This window comes from Chlorocebus sabaeus, chromosome 10, assembly GCF_047675955.1.
Source record: "Chlorocebus sabaeus isolate Y175 chromosome 10, mChlSab1.0.hap1, whole genome shotgun sequence".
NCBI classification, from domain to species: domain Eukaryota; kingdom Metazoa; phylum Chordata; class Mammalia; order Primates; family Cercopithecidae; genus Chlorocebus; species Chlorocebus sabaeus.
In genome coordinates this window covers 19,749,166-19,774,249 of record NC_132913.1, presented here as the reverse complement: position 1 = coordinate 19,774,249, position 25,084 = coordinate 19,749,166, and the positions used below count along the sequence as shown (strand labels likewise).

Here is a 25,084-nt window from a genome sequence, read left to right as displayed (position 1 = left end):
CCTGAAAGTCTTTTCCAACAAAAACACAAATTAACAGCTAGATGGTACTGGATGTGAATAAAAGTGACAAATTTCACTGCAATAAATGAAGAAGTTCAAAGTTTTTCCTCTTTAGCACTGTCCCCTTCGCCACAGGTGGAATCTCTCCACGCCTGACACAAATCTTGTCTCCCTTATTTTTCCCTATTACTTAAAGTGTTCAATACTTCCTCACTTTTATTAAATTGACAATAGAGTTTGAAGTTTTCAGTGTGTTTAGTGTAGCAATTAAAACCTCAGGCAGTCACGGTGGAGATTTTTCAAATAAAAATTATATAATAAGGAGATCAGTGGGTGGCCTTTCAATTTCATTCACTTATCCGATCAATATTTTGAACATCTGCTGCATGCAGAGCAACATTCTAGACACTTGGGACATAGCAACAAAGCTGACAAAGTCCCTGCCTGCCCTCATGACACTTACATGCCAGCAGGATAGACAAAGAGGGAATGAGCAAAGATACATGTGTGTGCATATACATGCACATGTATATATAACTTCAAGAAATGGTAAGAGTTCAAAGAAACAGCAAGTAAAGATCTGGGGGAAGGAAAAGACAACGTGTGCGGCTGGAGTGAAATAAATCATAGGAAAGGTAGCAGGAAGTAAAGTCAGAGAGGGGCCAATTCATTCTGAATGGATGCATCCAACCCCTTGTCACTATCTCTGTCCCCTCGCCTGAGTCCACGTCACTATCACTTCTACTGGAAGTTTGTCATACTTTCCTAGCTGATCTCTCTGCTTCTATTCTTGCCCCTTACAGACAATTCTCCATGCAAGCAGAATGATCCTTGTAAAAACAAATCCAATCAATTCAGGACACCCTCCTGCTCAAAATCCTTCACACACACCCATCATAATCTTGATGGAACCCAAGTTCTGAGCCCTGCCCAGCAAGGCTCTCCATGTACTTGCCCTCCACACTCAGCCCCTGGCTCGGTTTACTCCACCTACGTGGCCCTCCAGCTAGGTCAAGTTTGTTCCTGCCTCAGGGCCCCTGCAGGTACCCTCTTTTCCTCATGGAACTTTCCTGGATACTGCCTTGGCGCTCTGCTCAAACATCACTCCCTCAAGCAGCCTCCTGGACCACCCAGCCTAGAATAGCTCCCCATGCGGCACTATCTCCAGCCCTACTTGGTTTTTCTTCACAGCCTGAATCTCCACCTAACATCAGATTTACTTGTTTCTTCCTGTCTTTATTCACCACTGTACCTCCAGTGCCTAGAACAATTCTGAGTACAGAGTTGGACCTCAATCAATGCATGTCACATGAAGGAATAAGCGATTTTGATGATGCCATCACTGACTGGGTTACACAGAGTAAAGGCATGATCCACAATCCTGGGCATCCATGCTACCCACACTAGCTGACAGGGACAAGACACACCTGGTTCATGTCCTGTCACCCGCCAAGCCCAGCAGGCAACGTCATCCATCATTCTCAGCCAACTGCTCCAATGAACATGCTCCAATTCTGACCCTAAGAAGACATGGACTCCCTACAAGATCATTCGACAACCCAACATGTATGTAAGAAGGCCAAAAAGTGCTCCTTAATTGATTCATTTCTCTGAATCTGGCGTAAGTGACACTGACATCTCAAATCCTCTCTGCCAGTAAATGGGTGGGCAGAAATTTCAAGTTAAAAAAAAAAAAATTCCAGGGCTCTTTTTTCCTCGACTATTCCTTGTGGCTGCTCAGTCTTTACACTCCTCCTCTCTGCCCATTAGACTGGGCAAAATCTCCCGTCACTAGGACAGCACAGCATGTTCCATCCAGAGTAACTCTTACTGCACGGAAGGCCTACCTATTCCAGGCTAAAATCATAACAGGGCTTTAACGGGACCCTTCCATGTTGACCTGATCTTTCCCATTTGGGGAGACAGGCAGGATTGAGGAATCTGTCTTCTGACAATTTGGGATCAGTCTTCTCTGTTGCTTTCTTTCCTTCAGGCTGCAAACAGTGAGTCATGCTATCAGAGCCCGGAGCCCCACACAGGTGCCTCTATTCATAATCTATGAGTCCTCATCCTCATGAGGACAGCAGAGCCCAAACCTCACAGGCTCTCAGCAGAACACCAGGCGATCCTGCAACACGGATTCTCTTCTTCTGAAGCAGGAGCGATCGGACTGGGGGAAACAGAACCATGCTGTGGACAGCAGCCTCTGCATCTCCAAAGAACGCAGAAAATATTCCATCTCTTCACTTCCCTACGAGATCTGGATTCTTCCTTGGTTACTCATTTTACCACCCATTGGTACTCACTGGCAGATAAGCAATTGCGCAAAAATTGAGCAGGTTAGGGAAAGATGGTCTTCAAATTGGGAAAGCTCTATTCTGTTGTTTAATTTCTTTTTTTGGGAACTGAAAAAAATATCACTATGATATGATTTTAGGGGCCTAGTACCTGAATCAGTTAAGCACTCATATGAAAATTACGCAGAAATGGGACAAGATATGCAACACACAGGGCCCTTGTTGGCTGCACAGTAATCACGTAAAAATGGCACTTAGTGCCTTTAAAGGATGATAATTAACATTGCCTTTATATAACCCACTTTTAAGTTTCTTTTTTACTGATGTTTTCCTGCATCGGCAATCAGCAAAGTAATCAGCATCAAGGTCACCCATTTTCTCTGAGACACAAACACTTTCATAAACACCTTCATATACACAAAGCCATTCCCATTTGGAAAACAAGAGTGGTAAAGATAGGCGATTGAAAGGCATAGTTCTCATCCTTCAGCATTCTGGAATTTCCTCGAATACCACAGGGCTGCAGGATGAGGTTCCGCCCATAAGGACTCAAGACTTAATATAAATGACTACAATTTACCCCATATGTAGTCTTTTGTCCCACACCCACTCCCATCCTTCCCCCAGAGTCCCCAAAGTCTATCATATCATTCTTATGCCTTTGCAGCCTCACAGCTTAGTTCCCACTTATAAGTGAGAACATATAATATTTGGTTTTCCATTCCTGAGTTACTTCACTTGGCATATACTGCCGGAGGGACAGGTGCACCAAGATTCTCAGAAACCACCACTAAAAAATTTCTTCATGTAGCCAAAAACCACCTGTTCCCCCAAACTATTGAAATAAAACGAAATAAAATAAATGACTGCAGAGCAAGGAAAAGTCTCCCTTGCCTCTGAAACGCGCCCCCTCTGGCCAGCCTTGCGTGGAGATGCAGACATTTCTGAGCACCTTTGTCAGGCACTGAATGTGACAATGAAGTCATGCTCTCTGCTCTCAAAATGTAGTAGAGTACAGACACATCAGTAATTATATTTTGTAACTCTCTACTGATATGTCTGTACCTACTACAACAAGTATCTGTTGAGGCTCTACTATGTGCCAGGCACCATTCCAGATCCTGGGTTCACAACAGTGTGCAAATGCAGCAGTGCATGATAGGCACACAGTATTGCAAGAACACAAAAGAAACATCTCCCATCTGATCCAAGAGGATGAAGGAAGACTTCTCCGAAAAGGAACGAGTTCTAGCTTCTAGAAGGAGCCTCGAAGGACTAAGAAGACGGTGGGGAAGGCATCCCCAGCAGAGAGAAGAGCACATGCACAGAGCAGAACTAGCACCAGTCACGCTCAAGGGTACCCTTCCCTGCAGGCTGGGAGAGGCCAAGGCGAGTCTAGAGAGGCCGGACAACGTGGGCAGGGGTCTGAAATGTCACAGTAGGACTCAGGACTCTCCTGTCCTCAAAGGCTGACTTTGAAGAGCTGTGAAACTCACAAGCAACATGATCCATTTCCAGTCTTAGATACAATTTCCTCCTGAACTGGTTTTTATTTGCAACCATTGCTTCTCCATCCTGAGAGGCTGGAAAATCCAAACAATAAAGGCAGATTTAGAAAGTGGGTACAAATAAGTTTCAAAAAATAAAGCTAAGATTCTTTGTTTTAATTAGAGAAGATGGCTAGAAACCACTGAAGGGGAGAAGAAAAAAAAGAGAAGGGCTTTCACAGACAAAAAAAAATTAAGTGAGCTAAAAAAGCAACTTTACAGAGACAAACACCCCTGACTTAGCAATTTTGCTAGAACTGTTCATTTTCGTCTCTGCTGGGAGCAACAGAAACTGCATGGCAAACGTTTTTCATGTCCCGCATGGCCTGCTGCCCACATAACACCTCAATGGAAGCCACATCAAGCTCCAAACTTGGCCGCCTTGCTCAACATAAGCGAGCCAGCCCGTGACAGATCCAAGAAGGAGAATACAAATCCTCACCATGGATGATGGCTGCAGACAGGCTATTTTTTAAAAATAATAGTTTAAAGTGAATTTAACAGTTCCACATTACTAAGGGCCTTCAAACTGAGTGCTCCATTTCCCCATGGCGTGAAGGGCAATTTCAGATCCTCCTGGCCCAAACTTCAACTATTAAACAGCCCATCCATTCAGTTTCTGTAGACAAGACTACTACTACTCAGAAAATGGTATTCAGAATGTAATACACCGATGTAGTAAGACTGCACTGCAATGCTATTGTTTCCAACTCAAATCCAATGATAAGTTTCTGTACAGAGTAACCAGCTTATTGGTCACATCTTAAGCTTATAAGTTTCTCTAGCTTCAAATGAACTTGATTGCTTCAGTCCATACATGAACACAATTTCTGTATTATCTTCCTTCCAAATAAAGTTCTAAAGCCCAATGAGTGATGTAATTACATTTTTTTCTTCATTATGAAAGCAACCATATTAAATTTTACTACCTTGAAGAAAAGTATTTCGATTAGTGAGCCCATACATGGAACAAGGAATTTTTGTGAATCTACCACTGAAAATTGCCCAGTTTAATTGCCATATTTGGGAATATTTCAAATATCAACAGTTAGAATTAAAACCAAAATATTGGTTAAAAATTAATCTTATGGCCGGGTGCAGTGGCTCATGGCTGTAATCCCAGCAATTTGGGAGGCCAAGGCGGGTGGATCATGAGGTCAGGAGATCGAGACCATCCTGGATAACACGGTGAAACCCTGTCTCTACTAAAAATACAAAAACAAAATTAGCTGAGCATGGTGGTGGGCGCCTGTAGTCCCAGCTACTCAGGAGGCTAAGGCGACAGAATGGCGTGAACCCAGGAGGCGGAGCTTGCAGTGAGCCGAGACTGAGCCACTGCACTCCAGCCTGGGTGACAAAGCGAGATTGTCTCAAAATAATCATCATCATCATCATCTTATAATCTGTACTATATAATTCCATTCATGTAACAAAGAAAAACAGGTGAAACTGATCTGTGCTGTTAGAAGTCAATGCAGTGATTAAGTACACTTGGGATGGGGTGGCAGTGACAGTAACCGGAAAGGAGAACACAAGCTTCCAGGGGCTGTGTATGTTTTGTTTCTCCACCTGGGTACTCCTAACAGGTGTGTTTGGTTGTAAATCATGCTGCATACCAATGATGTGTGCACTGTTCTTTGTATAAATGTATCAATCAACACAAAGTCTTAAAATACTGAGGGTGAAGGGCAGAGTTTGGTCTACTCTCACAAAGACCATCATGGGTCAGAATTTCAATTCTACATAGCATTTAAAACAGCACCATTTTCCTGTGGACAGATGCCACAGATTAACAGAAATAACATATAGGTTTTTTTTGTTTTTTTTGTTTTTTTTTGAGATGGAGTCTCGCTCTGTCGCCCAGGCTGGAGTGCAGTGGCCGGATCTCAGCTCACTGCAAGCTTCGCCTCCCGGGTTTACGCCATTCTCCTGCCTCAGCCTCCCGAGTAGCTGGGACTACAGACGCCCACCACCTCGCCCGGCTAGTTTTTTGTATTTTTTTTGTAGAGATGGGGTTTCACCATGTTAACCAGGATGGTCTCGATCTCCTGACCTCGTGATCCGCCCGTCTTGGCCTCCCAAAGTGCTGGGACTACAGGCTTGAGCCACCGTGCCCAGCCAGCATATAGTTTTATTGGGTCTGCTTTCATTATCTCACTCATTTCTCTTAAAGATTTCAACCATCCTGTGTATGGCATATAGCTATCAGAGATGACAACAGGTCAGATCACTATTTGAAATTCCCTCCTCCATACAAAATTATTTCTAACATTAATCATGTAATAATCAATAATCATAACATCCTTTTGAATCATTTACTTTTGAAAACTATTTAGAAAAAGAGTATCAATTTTAAAGTTATTTCTAAGACTCAATTTTATATTTCTTCTATAAACTACCAAAGCATACCATATGCACTTAACCAGATGTTATACTCACAGTTCACTTCTTCACCGTTCTACATTTTAGTCACACATAAAATCTCCTAGTGATCACACACAATGAGAGAAGTGAAGAAACTCAAGTTCTGTTTCTTCGCCTTAAACTGTGCTATCATTGCTTATTACAAATCTCTAAACATAAGAGCATATTGTACCATAAGGGCTAGAGATGTGAACTGCACCTAGAGGAAGCTCCGACAATTCTAAACAGGAGTTTACTCAAGGCAAAGTGTGGAGGTGAGTCCATGTGCATTATGACCAACTGTGTAATAGGAAGTTCTCCAAATTAACTTTCATGTGGCATGCAATAATTAAGGTGTAAGAAGTGCACTAATCTGAAGTGCATATATAAATATATATGTGTATATCTATACATATATAATTAGTGACAGTAGCAATTATTTAGAATTTAGACAAACCAAAGACTTTTTAGGAAGTATTTTATCACCAGCTTAGAACTGCCCATGCATTGTGATGGAAAAGAAAGAAAGAAAACAAAAAAACAGACTGGCTGAGGTCAGATTGTTTTCAGTCTCTACAGACAATGAGCCCGCTCACAACAGCTGCACCTGGAGAGGACCTTTTCTGTTGCCCCACCCTCAGGACACAAAAGGAACCACACCGACAAAAACCTCCTGACCACACAAGAAAAACAAGTTTAGGCATAAAACTCTTGTGGACACACGTAAGCCCTTCTAGTTTACATGAGTGTACAGCAGGGTTTCTCAATCTCAACACTGCTATTTGGGCTGGGTAATTCTTGGCTGTGGGGACTGTCCTGTGCATTGTAGGATGTTTGGCAGCATCCCTGGGCTCTACCTACTGGAAGCTGCCAATAACACTCTCCCAACCTCCACCAAGATGTGAAAAATGTCCATGGAGAACAAAATTGTCCCTGGTTGAGAGTCACTGTTAGAACAACTTTGGAAGAGTACACAAGAAATCAGGTACGTTGCTTACTTCTGGGGAGGAAGACTTCAAAGTACCTTTTGAATTCTTAACATGTATATCTAGTATTCAAATAAAGACACTTAAATACACAAAGGAAACTAGAGAAAGAAATGAGAACAAATGTTTAGGTGAGACAGGATATCGCTGAGAAAGTATCCGCAGCCCTTTCAAATTATTGTCCCTTTGTTTTCTTTCAAAAATGTGCCCCCTTGAAAAGAAAAACAAATAAACATCTTTCCAAGAAGGTTATTCCACCCTGTAAAAGATTTTCTATAAACATGGAAATGGGCATTTTAAAGAAAAAATTCCTGGCGCCTAAAGAAAACATTCCTGGTCCCCTTCTCGGAATCTTATTTTCACACAGTTCTAACGTTATGTGCTTTCTCCAGGTCAGGTCAAAGCAGAGTGGAAGCGGCAGATGACAACAGTGGTGAGGACAGGAGTGCGGTCCCCACAGAGCCTAGTCCTGAGCCAGCCTTGGTATAGTAACAAGAGCAACACATTTGGAGGCACATTCTGCCGCTTTCTAACCATGGGAACCCTAACCAAATCACGGCCTTCCAAGACCTCAGTTTTTATTTCTGAAATGAAGGGTAATGCATGCTTCATAGTGTCGCTGTGTGAACTGATCCTATCAAATAGGTGGTTGTACTCCAGGATTACAAACATCCTGATTCTCAACCAGTGGTACCTGCTGGCTTTACCAAGAGGAATTTGAGTATCAAAAATAGCCCTCAGGTTGGTTCCAGCAGCAACCACAGCAGATCTGTTACTGCAAAGAGGTCCCAATATAGACCCCAAGAGAGGGTTCTTAGATTTCTCATAAGAAAGAATTCAGAGGGAGTCCATAAAGTGAAAACAAGTTCATTAGAGAAGAAACAAAAGAAAGGCTACTCCACAGGCAGCATGGGCTGCTGGACTGAGTACACCTACAGTTATTTCTTGATTATATACTAAACAAGTAGTGAAATATTTTCTGGGAAAGGGGTGGGGAGCTCCTGGAACTGAGGGTTCCTCTCCCTTTTAGACCATATAGGATAACTTCTGGGCGTTGTCATGGCATTTGTAAATTGTCACGGTGCTGCTGGGAATCTTTTAGTATGCTAATGCATTATTATTAGCCTGTAGTGAGCAGTGAGGATGACCAAAGGTCTCTTTCATCGCCATCTTGGTTTTGGTGGGATTTGGCCGCATCTTTACCACATCCTGTTTTAGTAGCAAGGTCTATGTGACCTGTATCTTGTGCCAACCTCTTACCTCATCCTGTGAACTAAGAATGCCTTACCTCCTGGGAATGCAGACCGGCAGGTCTCATTCTCATATTTCGCCCCTATTGAAGATGGAGTCAATCTCGTTCAAATGCCTCTGACAGATTCAGAAGTGTAAAAGAGCACGAAGCAGATATGAAGAGCAAGAAAGCAGAAGAGGTAAGAATAAAGGGTTGGGGATCAGACTGCCTGGGTTCCGATCCTACAGGATGACCCTGGACAACTTCTAGACTTCCACTTGCCTCAGTCTCTTTATAAGCTGAGAATAGGACAGTCAACTTGCAGTGCCCACAGTGGTCTTGTTCTATAAAGTCTCTGCAGGCACTGAATTAGTGAATCCTGAAACATTGCTCCTAGAGAGGATACAGGGTTAAGTACCTGCGAGCCTCTGGTCACAACATTTTCACCAACTGATCAATGCATAGTTGATGCGTGTGTTTGAAGACACCTTATGTTGTTGATTCTTTAACACTGAAATTACAGCCAACCGTACTACAACTTACGCCTGCATGAAGCTTATCTAGCAAAGATATTTTCTCCCTAAGATACATCACAGCCTTCTCCAGCCTTCTTGTGCTTAAGAACACTAGACAACCCCTCAGCACTATGCTTGGAGGCCATTTTAAGCAGCAAAATCACTTTTTTTAAAAAAAAGGCACAAAAAAAGGATAAACACAGTACTAACTAGATGGAAGAACACTTATTTGCAATATGACAGCTGAAGCAAGAAGGCCTTGTTCATCCTCAGCTGGCAACATGGACACAGGCAACTCAAATCTTCCACTGTGCATGTCTGTGAATGACCAGCAAAGCACAGAGTATTGATTTCAGGGTTACAAATAAGTATTAATGAGGGGGCAAATTCACAAATACAGAAATCTGAGAATAATGAAGATGGACTATACCTGCCCTTCACAGATGGCTTTGATGAGTCAATGAATTAATGCAGATAAAGCACACAGGAAACATTCAGTAAATGTTACTTATTAACAAGGAGTCAAATATGTAAATATCATGCAGTGTAAAGCGCCTGACAGAAACATGAAGAGAGGACACAGGTGTTAAAGCCACAGAGGAAGGAATGTGGCATGGTGGAAGGGAATCAAGAATTCAAGTTCTTTCCCTAGAGCAATCTCTTACTCCTCTACTTATCTTCCTTTGCACCAATGTTATAATCCCTGTGCCACAGCCATCTGCCTTGTTGCTCTCAAATCCATTCTCTGCATGCTTTGTCCTTTTACAAATATCACAGGAAACTACATTTCCCAAGCTCCCTTCCCACCTGGTTTCTAGTAGTGCTGGTCTGTGGGAGGTACCATCAGAAGCTGGGACGGAAAGGTGTCTAGGTCTCTCTCCCAACTCCATTTGCTGGGTTGGATAACCTTCTCCAGGGAGACAGCTCTCTCCAAAGGGCCCTTTCCATCAGCTGCCACCCCCACCACCCTGCCTCCACAGTCCTGGGGGTGGACATCTTCCTGAGGTTACAAATCTCTAGGTTGCTGTAACAGTCTGGTAACTCTCTTCTTCCATCACCTAAATGTGCAATTATCTGTATTAGAATGTGTTAGAAATGCCTAGTCCAGTTTTCCTGATTGACGCCCTATGAAACACTGGCTCTAGAAGAAATTTTTAGAAGTTTTAGTTTCAGACGTTTTTACAGCCTAAAAGTTTTCTGCCTAGAATCTCTCCCAAACTCACTCAAAATCTCACCTCTATGTTCTGACTCTGGCCTCTCTGATTTGAGAGCAAAAAAAAAAAAAAAAAAAAAAAAAAAAGGCTTTGTCTTTAATTCACCACTGCAGAAAGAAAAAAAGCACACTTATGCAAATATCACAGCTATTTAAGTTTTCTAAAATCACACATTACCTCTGCCACATTTCATCATGGGGTACCGACTGCCCTCACACCGATAACACCTATGCAGTTTCCCTCTGCTTAAGTTGTGTTTACTTTGAGAACCGAGCACTACTCTCAACTCAAATATCTTGACTTTTTAAACAAAATCCAAATGCAGCCTATGGCACATCACCAATTCACTCTCATTGTCAGCATCGGCCATTTCACACTGTTGACTGCGAGCCTGCATGAGCACTGGTCATTAATTCTGAGGCAACTTCCATTCTCTGCTTGCCATTGTTTCTTACCCCAGTGCATAAAAATTTCATGCCTGACCATCATGTCCAGGCGTAACAGATTAATAAATGAGTTCATTTGGACAGAAGAATGCAATAGTAAGATTCTGATCAGTGAATCAGAAGAATGGGAAATGGCAGGCGAGGGGAATGCCAGCTACTTGCTGAAATCCGCACTCTCGTCATCTTCCTGGGCACACAGCTGGACCTCACTTCCCTGCCAGGGGTGGCCAGGGGACTGTGTTCTTGGCAACAGAATGCGAATAGAAAGTGACGCTAACCACGGCCAGGCCCCACCATAAAATCCTCCAGGCTGGCTCCTCCACCAGGTCCCCCCAGGCCTGTGGGCTGGAATGACAGTTACAGCAGGATGACCTAGAGAAACTGTGTTCAAAAAGTCAAGGCCTGTTTAGCCTGGGTTGCTACAGGACTTCTTTAAAGAGGTCATTCCCTCCCATCCCACAGAACTGTTTATCAACCTAAAACTATGAACAAGAAAAAACTTACACTGGGTGCAAGATTACTATAGACAAAGATACACACACACACACACACACACACACACAGGTTCATTGGTTACAGAAGGTCTCTATCACAGGACACATGCCTTTCAAATGAGTGGGTCAGATATCTGGGCATGGTGGCTGAGGGTGTGTATGAGATAACTCCAGCATGTCCTTTCCAGAAGGAGCCCTAAGAAGAGCCCTTCTGGGCAGAGGCTCAGAAACAAGCACCTGTTCCCGGTCCCACATGCCCTGTCAGGAGGCCAGTCACCTGTTAAACCACCACTTTCATCCTGTAGCCTAAAAAGCAAGACCCTCGGAGGTCAGGATGGGCCTCCTGGCATCCAAGGGCAGAAACAAAGGTGAGATCCCACCTCTCCAAGGTCAGTGCCACTCCAAGGGGAGCCCGCAGCACACTGCCAGTCCACCAAGTATTTGTTTCTGCTCTATGATCAATACTGAAATTGAGGGTAAGTGTTCTAGAAACTTTTATAGCAATTTGCTAAGGTAATATTATGTCTTTGAATCTAATAAAATTAGAGGCTTGTATTACAGACTTCTTAAATTTCATTTTTCCAGTCATTTATTCTTATTTTATCAGTTCATGATGGTTTAGAATTTTTTTTTTTTTTTTTTTTAAGATGGAGTCTCACTCGTCACCCAGGCTGGAGTGCAGTGGCGTGATCTCGGCTCACTGCAACCTCCGCCTCCTGGATTCAAGCAATTCTCCTGCCTCAGCCTCCCTGGGTAGCTAGAATTACAGGTGCGTGCCACCACACCCGGTTAATTTTTGTATTTTTAATAAAGAAGGGGTTTCACCACATTGGCCAGGCTGGTCTCGATCTCCTGACCTCATGATCTGCCCATGCTGATCTCCCAAAGTGCTAGGATTACAGGTGTGAGCCACTGTATCCAGCCTAGAATTTTTAAGAACTATTTTTCCTCCATCCCAGAGTCCCAAAACTCTTCAGCCAATTCCCAAGGCCTCCATATCCACTTCCCAATCCTTCCTGCTTTACTCTTAAGGAGCTCTCCTCCATCTTCTGGCCCAGCAACCCCCTTCAGCCTTCCTCTCAAGGTGGCGCCTTCCTCCATAAACAGTAGTCTTAACCTTCCCCAGCCCTTCCAATGTGCTAGCCATGGGCACTAATTCCGATAAGTCATCCTGAGGCTCTGGCCAAAACAAACAATTAAATGGATGACTAGTCATAAAACAACATGATAGTAAGCTATCATAAAATAACCCAGGACTCTGCTCCCGGAAGATATCCAATAACTAGAATCCTGTCCATGGGCCCTACCCACATTAATTAACCTGAGGAAGCACCTCCACCTGCCCGACAGATGCCATCTATCCATCACTCTAAACCCCAGTGGCAAAGTAAAGCGGCTTCCACCCCTTTCTTCCAGGGAGGTGGACACACATGGAGAAATCCCAAACCTGGCTTGGGGAGAGACGAGAAATTATTCACAAAGTGCCATCAATGATGATGAAGTATTACGGGAAGGGAACAGGATGTGGAGACAGCATTAGCTCCACCAAGTAGGACCCACTGAATCACCCCATCACAGGGGAGTCCTGAACTAGCTGGAGGAGGAGGGAAGAAAGAGGAAGGGGATTCTCTCTCACACACTCACGGCTCCTTGAAACTGAATTAAGAGGGGAAATAGATGGCAGTGACCTAACAACAGAACAAAGGCACCTGTAGCTAAGGGTGGATTCAGGTAGTGCCAACCTTCCTCAGAGAGGAGGTACACTAGAGTTCCTGATAGGTCTGAGTCCCAGGCCAACCACACATTTCAGAATTTCCAGGGACAAAATAACAGTAATTTTAACACAAGCCAAAGCAAGTATCTTCCAAAGTTAATAAGACATATTAACAACAAGATCGGAAAGGCAGGGAATATGGGGGGTAGGTACATGACAGCCTGCCCTACTCACTCTCTGTACTTGTGTGGATATTTGAAATATTTAGTAATATTTAGACATTTTCTAGGGAAAGACAAAGAAACATGAAAACCTCTTGCCATGAACCAGAATTCTGATTAGATGCAGCGGACCTGGACACTGCAGGTGAAAGAATACTGCTCTGCTGCTCCACATACTCCCTGGTAGGGAGATACGGGCTGGCCCACAGCCCCACCCTGCCCATGGGCCAGAAGGGAAGCAAGGTCTCATAAACCTTGCCACTCTGTCAATGGGCAGTGGTGTCTAGAGTGCAACTGGAGGGATTCTGAGTCACTTCCCAGGCTCTGAGAATGAGGACTGAGATGGGATACTGACATGTACCACAGGCAAAGTGCCCAGAAGAGGTGACAACATTCCTCAGCTAACAATCTTGCCAAAGCCCATGGCCACCATCAAATGGGTTCAAAAGGCCTATTTCTGCCCAACGCTAGGCAAGCTATGCATCCCAGCCAAGATCAGGCATTGGCCTTTTATAAGATATGACTGACCAACATCCTGGGAAGCACAGGAAGAAATCTGAGCAGAGACAATGAAGGTGCTTTATTTTAATCACATTTAAGACTTGCTGTCTAGTTCCCATGACTTGCCTCAAATTATTCGTCTTTGATGCCAACAGGAAAACGTCATTAGTGTTTAATCTCATACTCTGCATTTGTTGATTAACATGTTTCAATGTCCGTGCTACCCAGGTAAAAATAAAATGAAACAAAACTTTTACTGCCTAAAAATAAGACTGCTTTATACTCATTCAGCTCATATGCTGCTCTGTGCCAGCCACTGGCACTAGCCACGGAGGACATAGAGGGGAGTGAAGCCAGCGCTAGCCCTCAAAGAATGTCTAGCCAGACCCATGGTAACTAAAATCCATTCCAATTCTGCCCTTTCTCTACTTTCTTTGGCAGTACGTGTTTCTCAGATCCACTGGGGTGGTTTGGTTTTTACTTGCACCAGGAACATGGCGTCTTTCTCTTCCAGTTACGTCTTAAGATTTGAGATGTAGAAACAGGCTCTCTGAGAAACTAGGGCATAACCGACCAGACAGAAGATCCACTGGCCATGTGAGAAACGTTTCCTGACATCCAATTCCCAGGGATACCCTCTTATCACAGGCTCTGTGGCTGCTAGAGTTAAAGGCTCATTTGGGCTTAGAAGCTAATATTCTTCCCCAATCTAAACTGACTTCATATGATCGCACATAAATCTAAGGTAGGAAGAAGTTGTAGAAATTGTCCTGGCTTTATGCTAAGTCAGAAGAGAGATGATGATTTATAACATGGGTGGGGAAAACAGTGAGTCACTTCACCACCTTCAGGATGACCCAACTATCTCCTTACTCTCTAAGGTGGAGAAGGCATGTAGAGGCCACGTGCTTTATGTGCTGAAGGCTATGTAAAGGATTACAAGGAATGTAAAGTCATCTGTGATATGGCTTTCGAGTTATAAATGTCAATGGCAGTTAAGTCTGCTGCTTTGGGAACTCCTCCAACAACAGGTTGACAACAGCCCAAGCCGACGGCTCTGGAGGAGGCTGACAGACAGCTGCTCTTTCGGTAGTTATTCCTCAAAGAGCCAAGAGGCCTCTCCAAAGGCAGCTAGGTACATGACATGCTGGAGGGGGAAAGCGACAACATATTTGGTGGCAGAAAGACACAGCCCAGGAGTCCCATATGACGCCAGCACGTCTGCCTGCCACATGAAGGCTGTCAAACCCACATGGTGCAGAGCTGAGAACAAGGGGGCGCAGATACTGCCGTGAGAATCGCAGCACAGTAAATGCAGAAGACGCTCATCTTTCCCAGATCATAAACCACAGCACTGGGTGGCAGGGCTGACAGACCCAGCTCCAGCCTCCCCAGTGCCAGCCTACTATCCCCAGCTGCCCCGCCTGGCAACCCTCGAAGAGCAGACTTCCCTACCTGGCAGCACGAAACCAGTTTCAGGGGAAACAGACCCTGGAAGACAGATTATTCAGTGTCCAGTCCCTAAAATGAAGTCACATTCCTATTAAGCAGGGTGTGGGATATATATACAGGGGACAGGGAAGGATGGATTAAATATGCTTGTATTTGAGACAAAAATCTCATGTTTTTAGAGATTAAAAATCCCTTTGAGTTTCCAAAGGACACATTTCCTGTTTCTCTGGTTTCTCTCAGTGGGACAAACTCTCAAGGTGACACCTAGAGAGAAGCCTTAGATAGAAGTCACATGGTCACACGATTTCCTAGCTCTAACGTTAATGCTTTTATTCACATCAAGACATTCATCTAGTTGTGGGATGCTGGGGTGTTTTTTCTTCTGTGATGTTGTCAGAGACAAAGTGTGTTCAAAGACCCACATACATAAAAGAAACAAGAATTAGAAATGTTTAATGTTTCATTCTGTTGACCCCATAACCTTGACACCCAATTCCTATCAGCCTGTGAAATCTAAATGTTCTGCTCCAAGGTGAACATCTGATTTACCAAAGTAACTTCTCAAGGGTCTGCCTAGGCAGTGGGTTTAAGTGCTACAAACAATTCAGATGGTTAAAATAAGGAAGTACTGGCCGGGCACAGTGGCTTATGCCTGTAATCCCAGCACTTTGGGAGGCCGAGGTGGACAGATCACGAGGTCAGGAGATCAAGACCATCCTGGCTAACATGGTGAAACCCTGTCTCTACTAAAAATACAAAAAAAATTAGCCAGGCGTGGTGGCGGGCACTTGTAGTCCCAGCTACTTGGGAGGCTGAGGCAGGAGAATGGCATGAACCAAGGAGGCAGAGCTTGCAGTGAGCTGAGATCACACCACTGCACTCCACCTGGGCGACAGAGCGAGACTCTGTCTCAAAAATAATTAATAAAAAAAAAATAAGGAAGTACTTAGCAAATTCCTTCCTCCATAAAATATGTTCAGAATTGAGGACTTAAGAAAATATACTTCTTAGAGCGATGGTTCCTTGATACACACACAGTTCAGAGACTATACGGTCTTTAGGAGTCACACGCTCTAGTTCAGTGGGCTTCCTTCCACTGATACCATGATGATGCACGTGTTGGGCCCAGGTTGGGCCTGCTCAAAGGGTCAGCCTTTCTACATAAGAATTAAGTGGCCATAGTCAAGCTCAATAAATTTGTATTGATAATGACTGAAGTGAAAAATAGCCTTCTGCTCCAGTCACTTCATAATTCTATACACATAAAATAATCTTGTCCAATTACTCTGAAAAAATTCTACCAGGCCTTCACCAGACAGCCAGAGATGTCCCCTCAGGATTATGGGTGGTGCTAAGAGAGCCACCCCCTTGCTCTTTGGGACCAGAGTGCCAAAGTGTATTTTAATGGCCCCAAATCATAACATGGGACTGCTCTACACACCTTGGCCCTCTCCCCGACAAGGGCAAATATCCCGGCTCTCTGCTTAGCCCAGGTGAGTATCTGCTTACTACAGTACTTACATGGCCTAATGGAGCCTCCTCCAATGTCCACTTTAGAATAGGAATCACTTCTGAAATCACAAGGACAATGACAGTTTTAAGTTCCTCCTCTTAAAGGACTTGATCCATTGCAAACAGGCTGACAAAGAGCTTGTATGAACTTTGGTTCTCCGTTTTTTGGAGCCCAACTGCCTTTAAGATCGTCTCCCAAAAAAAGATACTTAAAAATAGCTAGGTGGGCGGCCCTATCACTTCAACACCCAGAGGCATTTGTCTAAAAATTATTATATCACTTGTTAGCATCCAAATCCATCCATTATTAGTTCAGCGGGAGTAAGGTGACACTTGGCAAAGACAGAGCCTCTGCACAAAACTGCTTCTTGTCCCAGGTCTCAGGAAGCATTAAACCGAAGCTCTTACCAATCCTAATGCTTTCCGGAGTAGCCTACATTAATATATACACACAGTCCCAAGTATACATATACACACAAAAAAACTAAGGAGTTTACAGTATGAAATAAACCCAATCAAATTACAAGCCTGTTTGTTCAAATAGATTCCTTGTAGCTGTTTCTCCCTGAAGAATAACCAAAAGCAGCAATAAAAAGTCATTTTAGAAATATATCTCGGCCAGGCACAGTGGCTCATGCATGGAATCCCAGCGCCTTTGGAGGCTGAGGCAGGCAGATCACCTGAGGTCAGGAGTTCAAAACCAGCCTGGCCAACATAGCGAAACTCCATCTCTAATAAAAATACAAAAATTAGCTGGGCGTGGTGGTGCGCGCCCGTAATCCCAGCTACTCAGGGAAGCTGAGGCAGGAGAATCACTTGAACCCAGGAGGCAGCGGTTACAGTGAGCTGAGATTACACCATTGTACTCCAGCCTTGGTGATACAGCGAAACTCTGTCTCAAAAAAATAAATAAATATATATATGTGTGTGTGTGTGTGTGTGTGTGTGTGTGTGTGTGTGTGTATATGCACTATGTGCTTCTCATTTGGCTATTTTCCCTCTACAAAACTCCTTTATAAAAAAGAAAACAGGGAAAAATATATCCATTAACAGATATGTATGTTTCTGATGTTCATGGACTGTATGAGCAGAAAATTGTAAAACTGAGAAGGACCTCAATAGTAAGGGAGGGAGGGACAGATCCACCTTCAAGCTGACTATCATCTTAAGACTACCTTATTCTTAAGGACTTCATGGAAGAGCATACTGTATAATTGTCTGAAAAGTTTCTGGAAGAGTTTTGTTATTTTTAATCCAAATGAAGCCAATTCCCACAAACCACATAAACTATTAATATTTTTGTCTGTGTCAACAAGCCCTGAGCAGTAACAGAGGTTTGTATGCTTGGGCAACTTAGGAGAATAGGCTCAACCCACAGTCATTCCAAATCCACCATCTCCATGAAACAGTCTGAACTCAATAAATATTTACTAAAGGATGGACGGTTGGAAAGAACTGAATCCATGCCAGTGACCCTTTTTAAACTAGGGTCTGAGATAGCTTTGAGGTGAAGGAATGGGTTGTGAAAATGGATTATCGTGATACAGAAAAAGCTATAACTCTAGTAAGTGCAGTCATCAAGATTTGTTTCTAGAAAACAATCCTCAGCATCTTGGTCAGATCAAGAACACTTCATTCATGAGTAGTGGTGTAGGCTAATGGAATATATACCCACATGCCTCGAGTCTAAATGATACCAACTTAGTTTCAAGGGTTTTTAATCTTTTATGTTTTCATAAACTCCTACTTGGTGCATCATATGGCAATTTTCCTTATGAGTACTGTCCATGAGTGGCAGGTGACTTATCATACCAGTGATAAGATTCTAAGATTCAAAAAAAAGTTCATGATATAAAGAAGTAGTTTATTATCCTTTACTTCACCAATGCTTTCAAATCTGGATTTACGTTAAGAAGCAGACAAGTTACTTCCTGAGTCACCTGAAAACTACTGCATCACCCTTGGCTATCTGTTCATTTGCAAAACACCTGGTCACCAAGAAACCAAAAGGCCCTTTAATTCTGTTGTCAGCAAAAGCTTTAATGTTCAACTAATCTTAAATATCACTTCCTGTGGAGCAAAGTACATAACATTAATGGAAATTTACAGTCATTTCTAGCTATGACTATAGATAAAGAAAATATCAAAGTCCTTTCTCCTTCCTAATTTGCAAAACAGTATACCACCACAGCATTCACCAAGATTTCACCCAAAGTAATTTCTGGAGATTAATTGGCTCCCTCAATTTCTTCTTGGGATTATACTGTAATTTCCCTCCCTTTCTTAATTATAACTAAGCTGTGAAAGCATTTGTAGATGGATATCATCAAAGTACAATTCAATCTTTCATACGTGTGTGTGTATATATATATATTTAATTATGGAGATGAGGTTTCACTATATTGCCCAGGCTCGTCTCAAACTCCTGAGCTCAAGTGAGCCTCCTGCCTCGGCCTCCCAAAGTGCTGGGATTACAGGCATGAGCCACTGCGCCTGGCCTTGAAAACCCATTTTCAACCAACATTTATTCCTTTCATTTTTTGGATGAAAGGTATAAATGCCCTACAAACAAAATAGCCTGCGTGATACACTCGCACTCTACCACTGCATTCTATCAGAAACCTGCATTGTGTCTTTGCCCTCCCCCAAAGTATCTGTAAAGGTGAGCCATGACAAGCCAATACAGGTGCAGGGCCCAGCTGTGTGGTGCCCACCCAGGATCCAATGGCACAGGACAAAGGTGGCCAATTCCAGACCTGCAGGTCTCACATCTCCCCACCCACTTATGCCCTTCAGCACTGGAACCTGTCAGGTTGATCCCTTCTCAAGGGGTCAACCTCAAGCATTTCTTTCTCTTATTCCCTGTGGAATATGTCTCTCCCAATAGAATCTCAGAATCTTGAATGCCAAAAACAACCACGGATTTCCCTCTCTTTTTCCACATCTAAGACAAAGGTGGCTGAGAACATAAAAGTAAGAGTGTCTATCGTTCTGCCTAAAACCCCTTTATGCCTAGAGACAATATTTCAAATAAGACCAACTGATATGCACTAGAAACAAATCATGACCACATTTATAAACTTTAAGTCTTTCAATCTGCCTTGTCAAGCATCAGATAATCACATAGAAAAAAGCCCGACAATTACAATACTAGCTTCACGTGGCTTTCATCCACATTGGGCAGAGCAGCTAATTCACCATACTGTGAAGCCCAGTTTCATAGATCTAGGTTGGTCTTTGACGCCAGAACATATTAAACAGTAATCTTCAATAGGTTTAGATTCACTCAACTCAGAACTTTCATCTTTCCATTTCAATGAGGCCTCTCCTCAAGTCCCCATGAAAAGTGTCCCCCAAATACAATAAAATCAAAATCTGTCCCAAGTCACTAATACTGCCTGGGCTCAAATACAAAGCTCCAGCTCTCAAACTGTGTGACAGCAACCAAATGACTCTCCAACCCCCCGTCTTTTTGTGTCTAAAACAGAGGTCGTCATGGGGCCTCATTATGAAAATGGGGAATCACAGCCAAGGCAATGGAGACAGAGTCTGTGTGTGGCACCAGGGTCAGTGAGCTTTCCACAAATGTTAGCAATTATGATTACTCTGGTTGCTGTTGCTTTAATGCGACAATAAATTAATAGGATAATAAAAGGGCAGTTCTAGAACCAGTGCGAAGCCTGGAACCATAGGAGCAGGTGGTGCTGGATGCCACCTGACAGTTATTTTGCTGACAGCTACTTTGTCAGGCAGGTGTGACAAGGATGATTTAATGACTTGCAACCTGGAATGCCCTTAGTTAAAATGACTGCTCTCCTACAAATGGTCCCCAGGTACAGCGTGTTTGATTTACAGTTGAGAAAAAAATAGCCAAACTTCTGAATCCATCACTAACTTGGATTACAGAGATAGTATCTGTAGCCAAAGTTTATCCAAAATTTTAACCAAGACATGATGAAACCGTGCTGGGAGACCACTTATCTAGGTTTGCAACCATTTTTAATGTTCATTTGCAGTATCACAAAGAACAGATTCCCTTTACAAGACTTGCACACCATCCCAAATGAAATTTGGTATTGTCATCAAAATTTTAACAAGCACCAGGGTATTAATCTTAAAATTCCGTTTTCTAAACCGTCCCCAAGCTACTTGTGTTTCTTTCCTTTAGCCCAGTGGTTCTCAAAGTGTAGACTCCAAACCAGCAACATCAACATCATCTGGGAAGGTAGGAATGCAAAAATCTAAGACCCTGCCACAGGCCCACTCAATCAGAAACTGGGGTGGGGCCAGCACTCTGTTTTAACAAGGCCTCCAGGTGATTCTTAGATGCACGCTCAAGTTGGAGAACCACTGCCAATGGGCTATAAACATGTGGGCTGGGCCATTATTTCAGACAGCTCTTTTCCTTAAACTATCTGGCATTTTTCTGTCCCTTAGAAACCTGCTATAGGATGATGTCAACTGTTCTATTTTAATTCCTCATGATGAGGCTGAGGATGATTCATTCAGCACCTTATGTGATCACTTAAATAGTAAGGATCCTTTCCTCCCACCCCTAATGGAAGGTGACTGCTGCCTGTTATTTCTGATGTAATTACAGGAACAATTCAGTAACAAAAGCTTGTCCTTTATCAACCTCAGCGAACGTTGTAATAGAGACTTATAACTCCCTGTTAGTTTCCATAATGTGTTCCTCCTAATGTATCCTTTGAAACCCATCTTACCATATGTCGTAACAAGGAAACACAGAACCCAGGATGAAATCTGCAGTTAATAGAGATCAAAACTGCAAGTCTTTAGGCAAGCCTTTTTCAATTGACAAGAAACAAGTCTGTATCAACTATCTGGTTTTAACTATCTAAGTGAAATCCCTATAGAGAAACACAGCTGATTCAAAGCTTTCTATGGGTCTTGAGGTGACCTCATCTATTGCGCATGGTCTCATCACCACCCAACACCTAACTAATTACCAAAGTAGGAAGCATTCAAGGACATTTCCTAAATATTAAATAAAACCTTTTCTATACCTTTGATTTGTTGAGGTGTGTATTAATTCAGAGAAGTTAATTTCATACCTGCTGTGAGGTCTCCTGATGAATTGTGAACACCAACATGTTATTAATTTCCCTTTCGTTTTTCATTAATTTCACACTTAATGCCGGACAAGAAAGGCAAGATTAATAATGTCTGAAAGACAATGTTCAGTTCTTGTAATATACTAAATCAACCTCACGTGTTCAAATAAACAGAAAGCCCAGATAAGGAAATGATAATGGAACTGGCTCTAGAAAGTGTCCAAGGTGCGATGTAAATAAATGCCCAGAAACCCAGAATGTTTAAGCTGTAAACTCCAGTTTTAATACTCCTCAGGGAGAGGAAGAGAATCAAAGTGAGAATTCTGAAGACTGCACTATGCACGAGTAAACCTGTGCCCTTACTGTCGACCAGAAACAAGGATTTATTTATCACACTATATTTCTTATATTTCCAAGGGTCCCTCTGCGTATCACTCAGGCTCTTCACACCTTTCTCCTTGTCTTCACTCGACTGTCTCTGCGATCATCTCAGTACTCCCGGCTCAATACGTGTGAAAAGACAAGTCTCCCTCATCAGAGGCTATGAATGAAAGGAGCAAGAACCCAGTCTTAGGCAGTTTTACATCTTCAGGGACCTTTATGTCTACATGCCAATCCTATTCCCCTTAATAATGCCTATAGTGAGAACCTGCTATGTGCCGAGACACTAGGAGCCTCAGGCAAGTTATCAAACACAGCTGTACCTCTTTGAGGTACTATTTTTCATACCTTACAGGAGAAGAAACTGAGATTCAGAAAGGTAAATACCTTGCATAGTTGATCCCCATCTTAACACAGATCTGCCAGGCTCCCAAGCCTGGACTCTTCCATATCACATTGCTTCCCTAGGAACATGAGTTACAGAACATTTCTGGCTCCCTAGATTTTTTTTTTCTTTTTTTTTGAGACAGTTTTGCTCTGTCACCCAGGCTGGAATGCAGTGGCCCGATCTCGGCTCACTGCAAGCTCTGCCTCCCGGGTTCACGCCATTCTCCTGCCTCAGCCTCCCGAGTAGCTGGGACTACAGGCGCCCGCCACCGCGCCTGGCTAATGTTTTTTATTTTTAGTAGAGATGGGGTTTCACCGTGTTAGCCAGGATGGTCTCGATCTCCTGACCTCGTGATCCACCTGCCTTGGCCTCCCAAAGTGCTGGGATTACAGGCATGAGCCACCGCGCCCGGCCCTAGATATTTTTTTTTAGAAGACCTGAATGCTATGAGCATGCCATTTTCCTCTAAAAAACTTCTCTTCCTACTTCCAGCTCCAACTCACCAAAGTCTTCTTTGAATTCCAACATGAAATAACCTCACAACCCCATGCAATATATTAAATATTCTAATGTGCATTAGAGTATCCTATGTCTTAAATCTCCGCTCACAAATGAGCCAGCCCCACTAGGACTTACATCCCAGCTCTATGGCTAAATACAGCAATCAATCATCTCTGGCCATCAGCTAGAGCAGTGCTGTCCAACATGGAAGCCACTTACTACGTGTGGTTATTTCAACCTAAAGAAAATTTTTAAATTTCACTCCTCAGATGCTCTAGCCGTATTTTAAATGCTCAAAAGCCAGTTGTGACTAATGGCTACCATACTGGATAGCCCAGATACAGAATACTTCCATCATCACAGAACGTTCTACCACACAGCCCTGGTGGAGAGATATCTCAGGGCAGCATCTTTTCATCCTATATGCTACCAACACCGTGCCGGAGGACAGAGCCTCCTTACCACAGAATTAAGGGACTGTCAGGCTAAGTGTGACCATACTCACGTGTGTTTTGTTTTGGTTTTTTTTTTTTTTTTCTTGGAGACAGGTATCACTATGTTGCCCAGGCTGGAATAGAATGGCTATTCACAGGCACAATTATAGCACACTACAGCCTCAACCTTCTGGACTCAAGCGATCCTCTTGCCTCAGCAGATCTCATCTTTTAACGAATAACATTCCTGGAGGAGTTAAGTCATTTAGCATACTTATTAATATAGCATACTAACTAATAAGTGGACTGACCTCATAGGACAGAAAGCATCAGAAATGAGAGGGACTAAGAGAAAATCACAGTAAGCCCTTGCATTCAGGAATAACCACCCTGTGCAACTGCACCTCAGGAAGCACCCAGGCACAAGCCCCTAGAAAAGCAGAACCACTCACACAGGACCATCTCTGAGGCGTATCCTCACCAAGGCTCTCTCCACGTGAGAAGTTAACCTCTACAATTCTTCCTTGGCAAGATAAAGTCCCCAAATTTGGTCTCATTTTTATTCAAGAGGACAATGCTAGGAAACCAACTCTCAAAGCATATTTCCTACCAATCACTCACTGAATTGCTTCACTAAAAGTTGGAATAATTAGCAAGTAGACAAGCTTTTGTTGACAATGACGGCAGGCTAGAAAAGAGCCTCAATTCCCTCGGGGACAACTGACCTAGAAGGAGTTTTAGTTTAAAAGATTTTCAGGAATTAAAAGCCTCAAATTCCGGGGGTAGCTCCAATTTGGGGAAGGACCCTAGAATACAATATTGGTTTCTGCTGAATTAGAACAGCCAGAGTGAGGCACATGAAGTGGTAAATGGGCAAGATCATTGATGTGCATTTCAACTGTTACCACCTGCAGGTTCCCTGTACACTGCATTTCTTCTCTTTGTTGTTCATTGTCCCCTATCCTCTCTTCCTGCTGTCTGTGCATTCAACCACTGAAACTGAATTCTGCACCCAAGACAAGCCAAGCCTTCATGGCTGCCAATATTGGTCTATAAAGAAAAGTGGATCCAAGTCATAATGCCACTTCTGTTGCCAACTCCTTTAGATGATTCTGGCAACCTCTTTGACAGCCCCCCGACTCAAACTGCCATAAAGGCCAGACGTGGGTCTTTCTCAGTACAATGTGAAGCTAATGAATGGAAACTGTGTGGAGCTAAGACAAGAAAACCAAAGTGGAGAATTTTCTAATAACGAATGCAAATCAATGAACCCTTCTGGATGCTGAGTGGGGGAAAATAAACTAACATGTTCCTCTTAGAACCTCTGACAATCATCCAGTCCTGGACAAATGTACCTGTCTCCTCTGAGCATTCAACTCAATCACATCAGTAAGATGTCTGCCTCTTTTCTCAGCATTCCTCACCTTTGCTTAAGAACCACAGCCAGTTGAATTACTAACCCTGACAAGAGTCCCAGTCTTAACTGTCTCCTACTCAGTAGCTTACACCAGCTTTCTAACCTGGTGGGCCTTTCTCCAGCCCCATGCCCCTCCCCCGAATTCATCCTGCACACCTGCCAGGTGAATCGTCCGGAACACCCTTACCCCAGCCCCTACTCATTGAAGCAGGGCCTTCAATAAGGCATCTTAGGTACCAACATCTCTAAGATCAAACCCTGGCCTCCGAGGCCCTCCAGAATCAGGAAGGGCTACTCCAACTAAGAAATCTACCTTTTCTCCAAATCGTAGTCAGGTTATTTTCCCTGTCCCCAG

The 25,084-nt window shown here is 43.3% G+C and overlaps 1 protein-coding gene across 2 annotated transcripts in view; it reads right to left on the bottom strand.

Moving 5' to 3' along the window:
* MGAT5 (alpha-1,6-mannosylglycoprotein 6-beta-N-acetylglucosaminyltransferase) overlaps positions 1–25,084 on the bottom strand; it is a 328,044-nt gene that overhangs the window by 260,453 nt on the left and 42,507 nt on the right. The gene's annotated exons all lie outside the window — the stretch shown is intronic.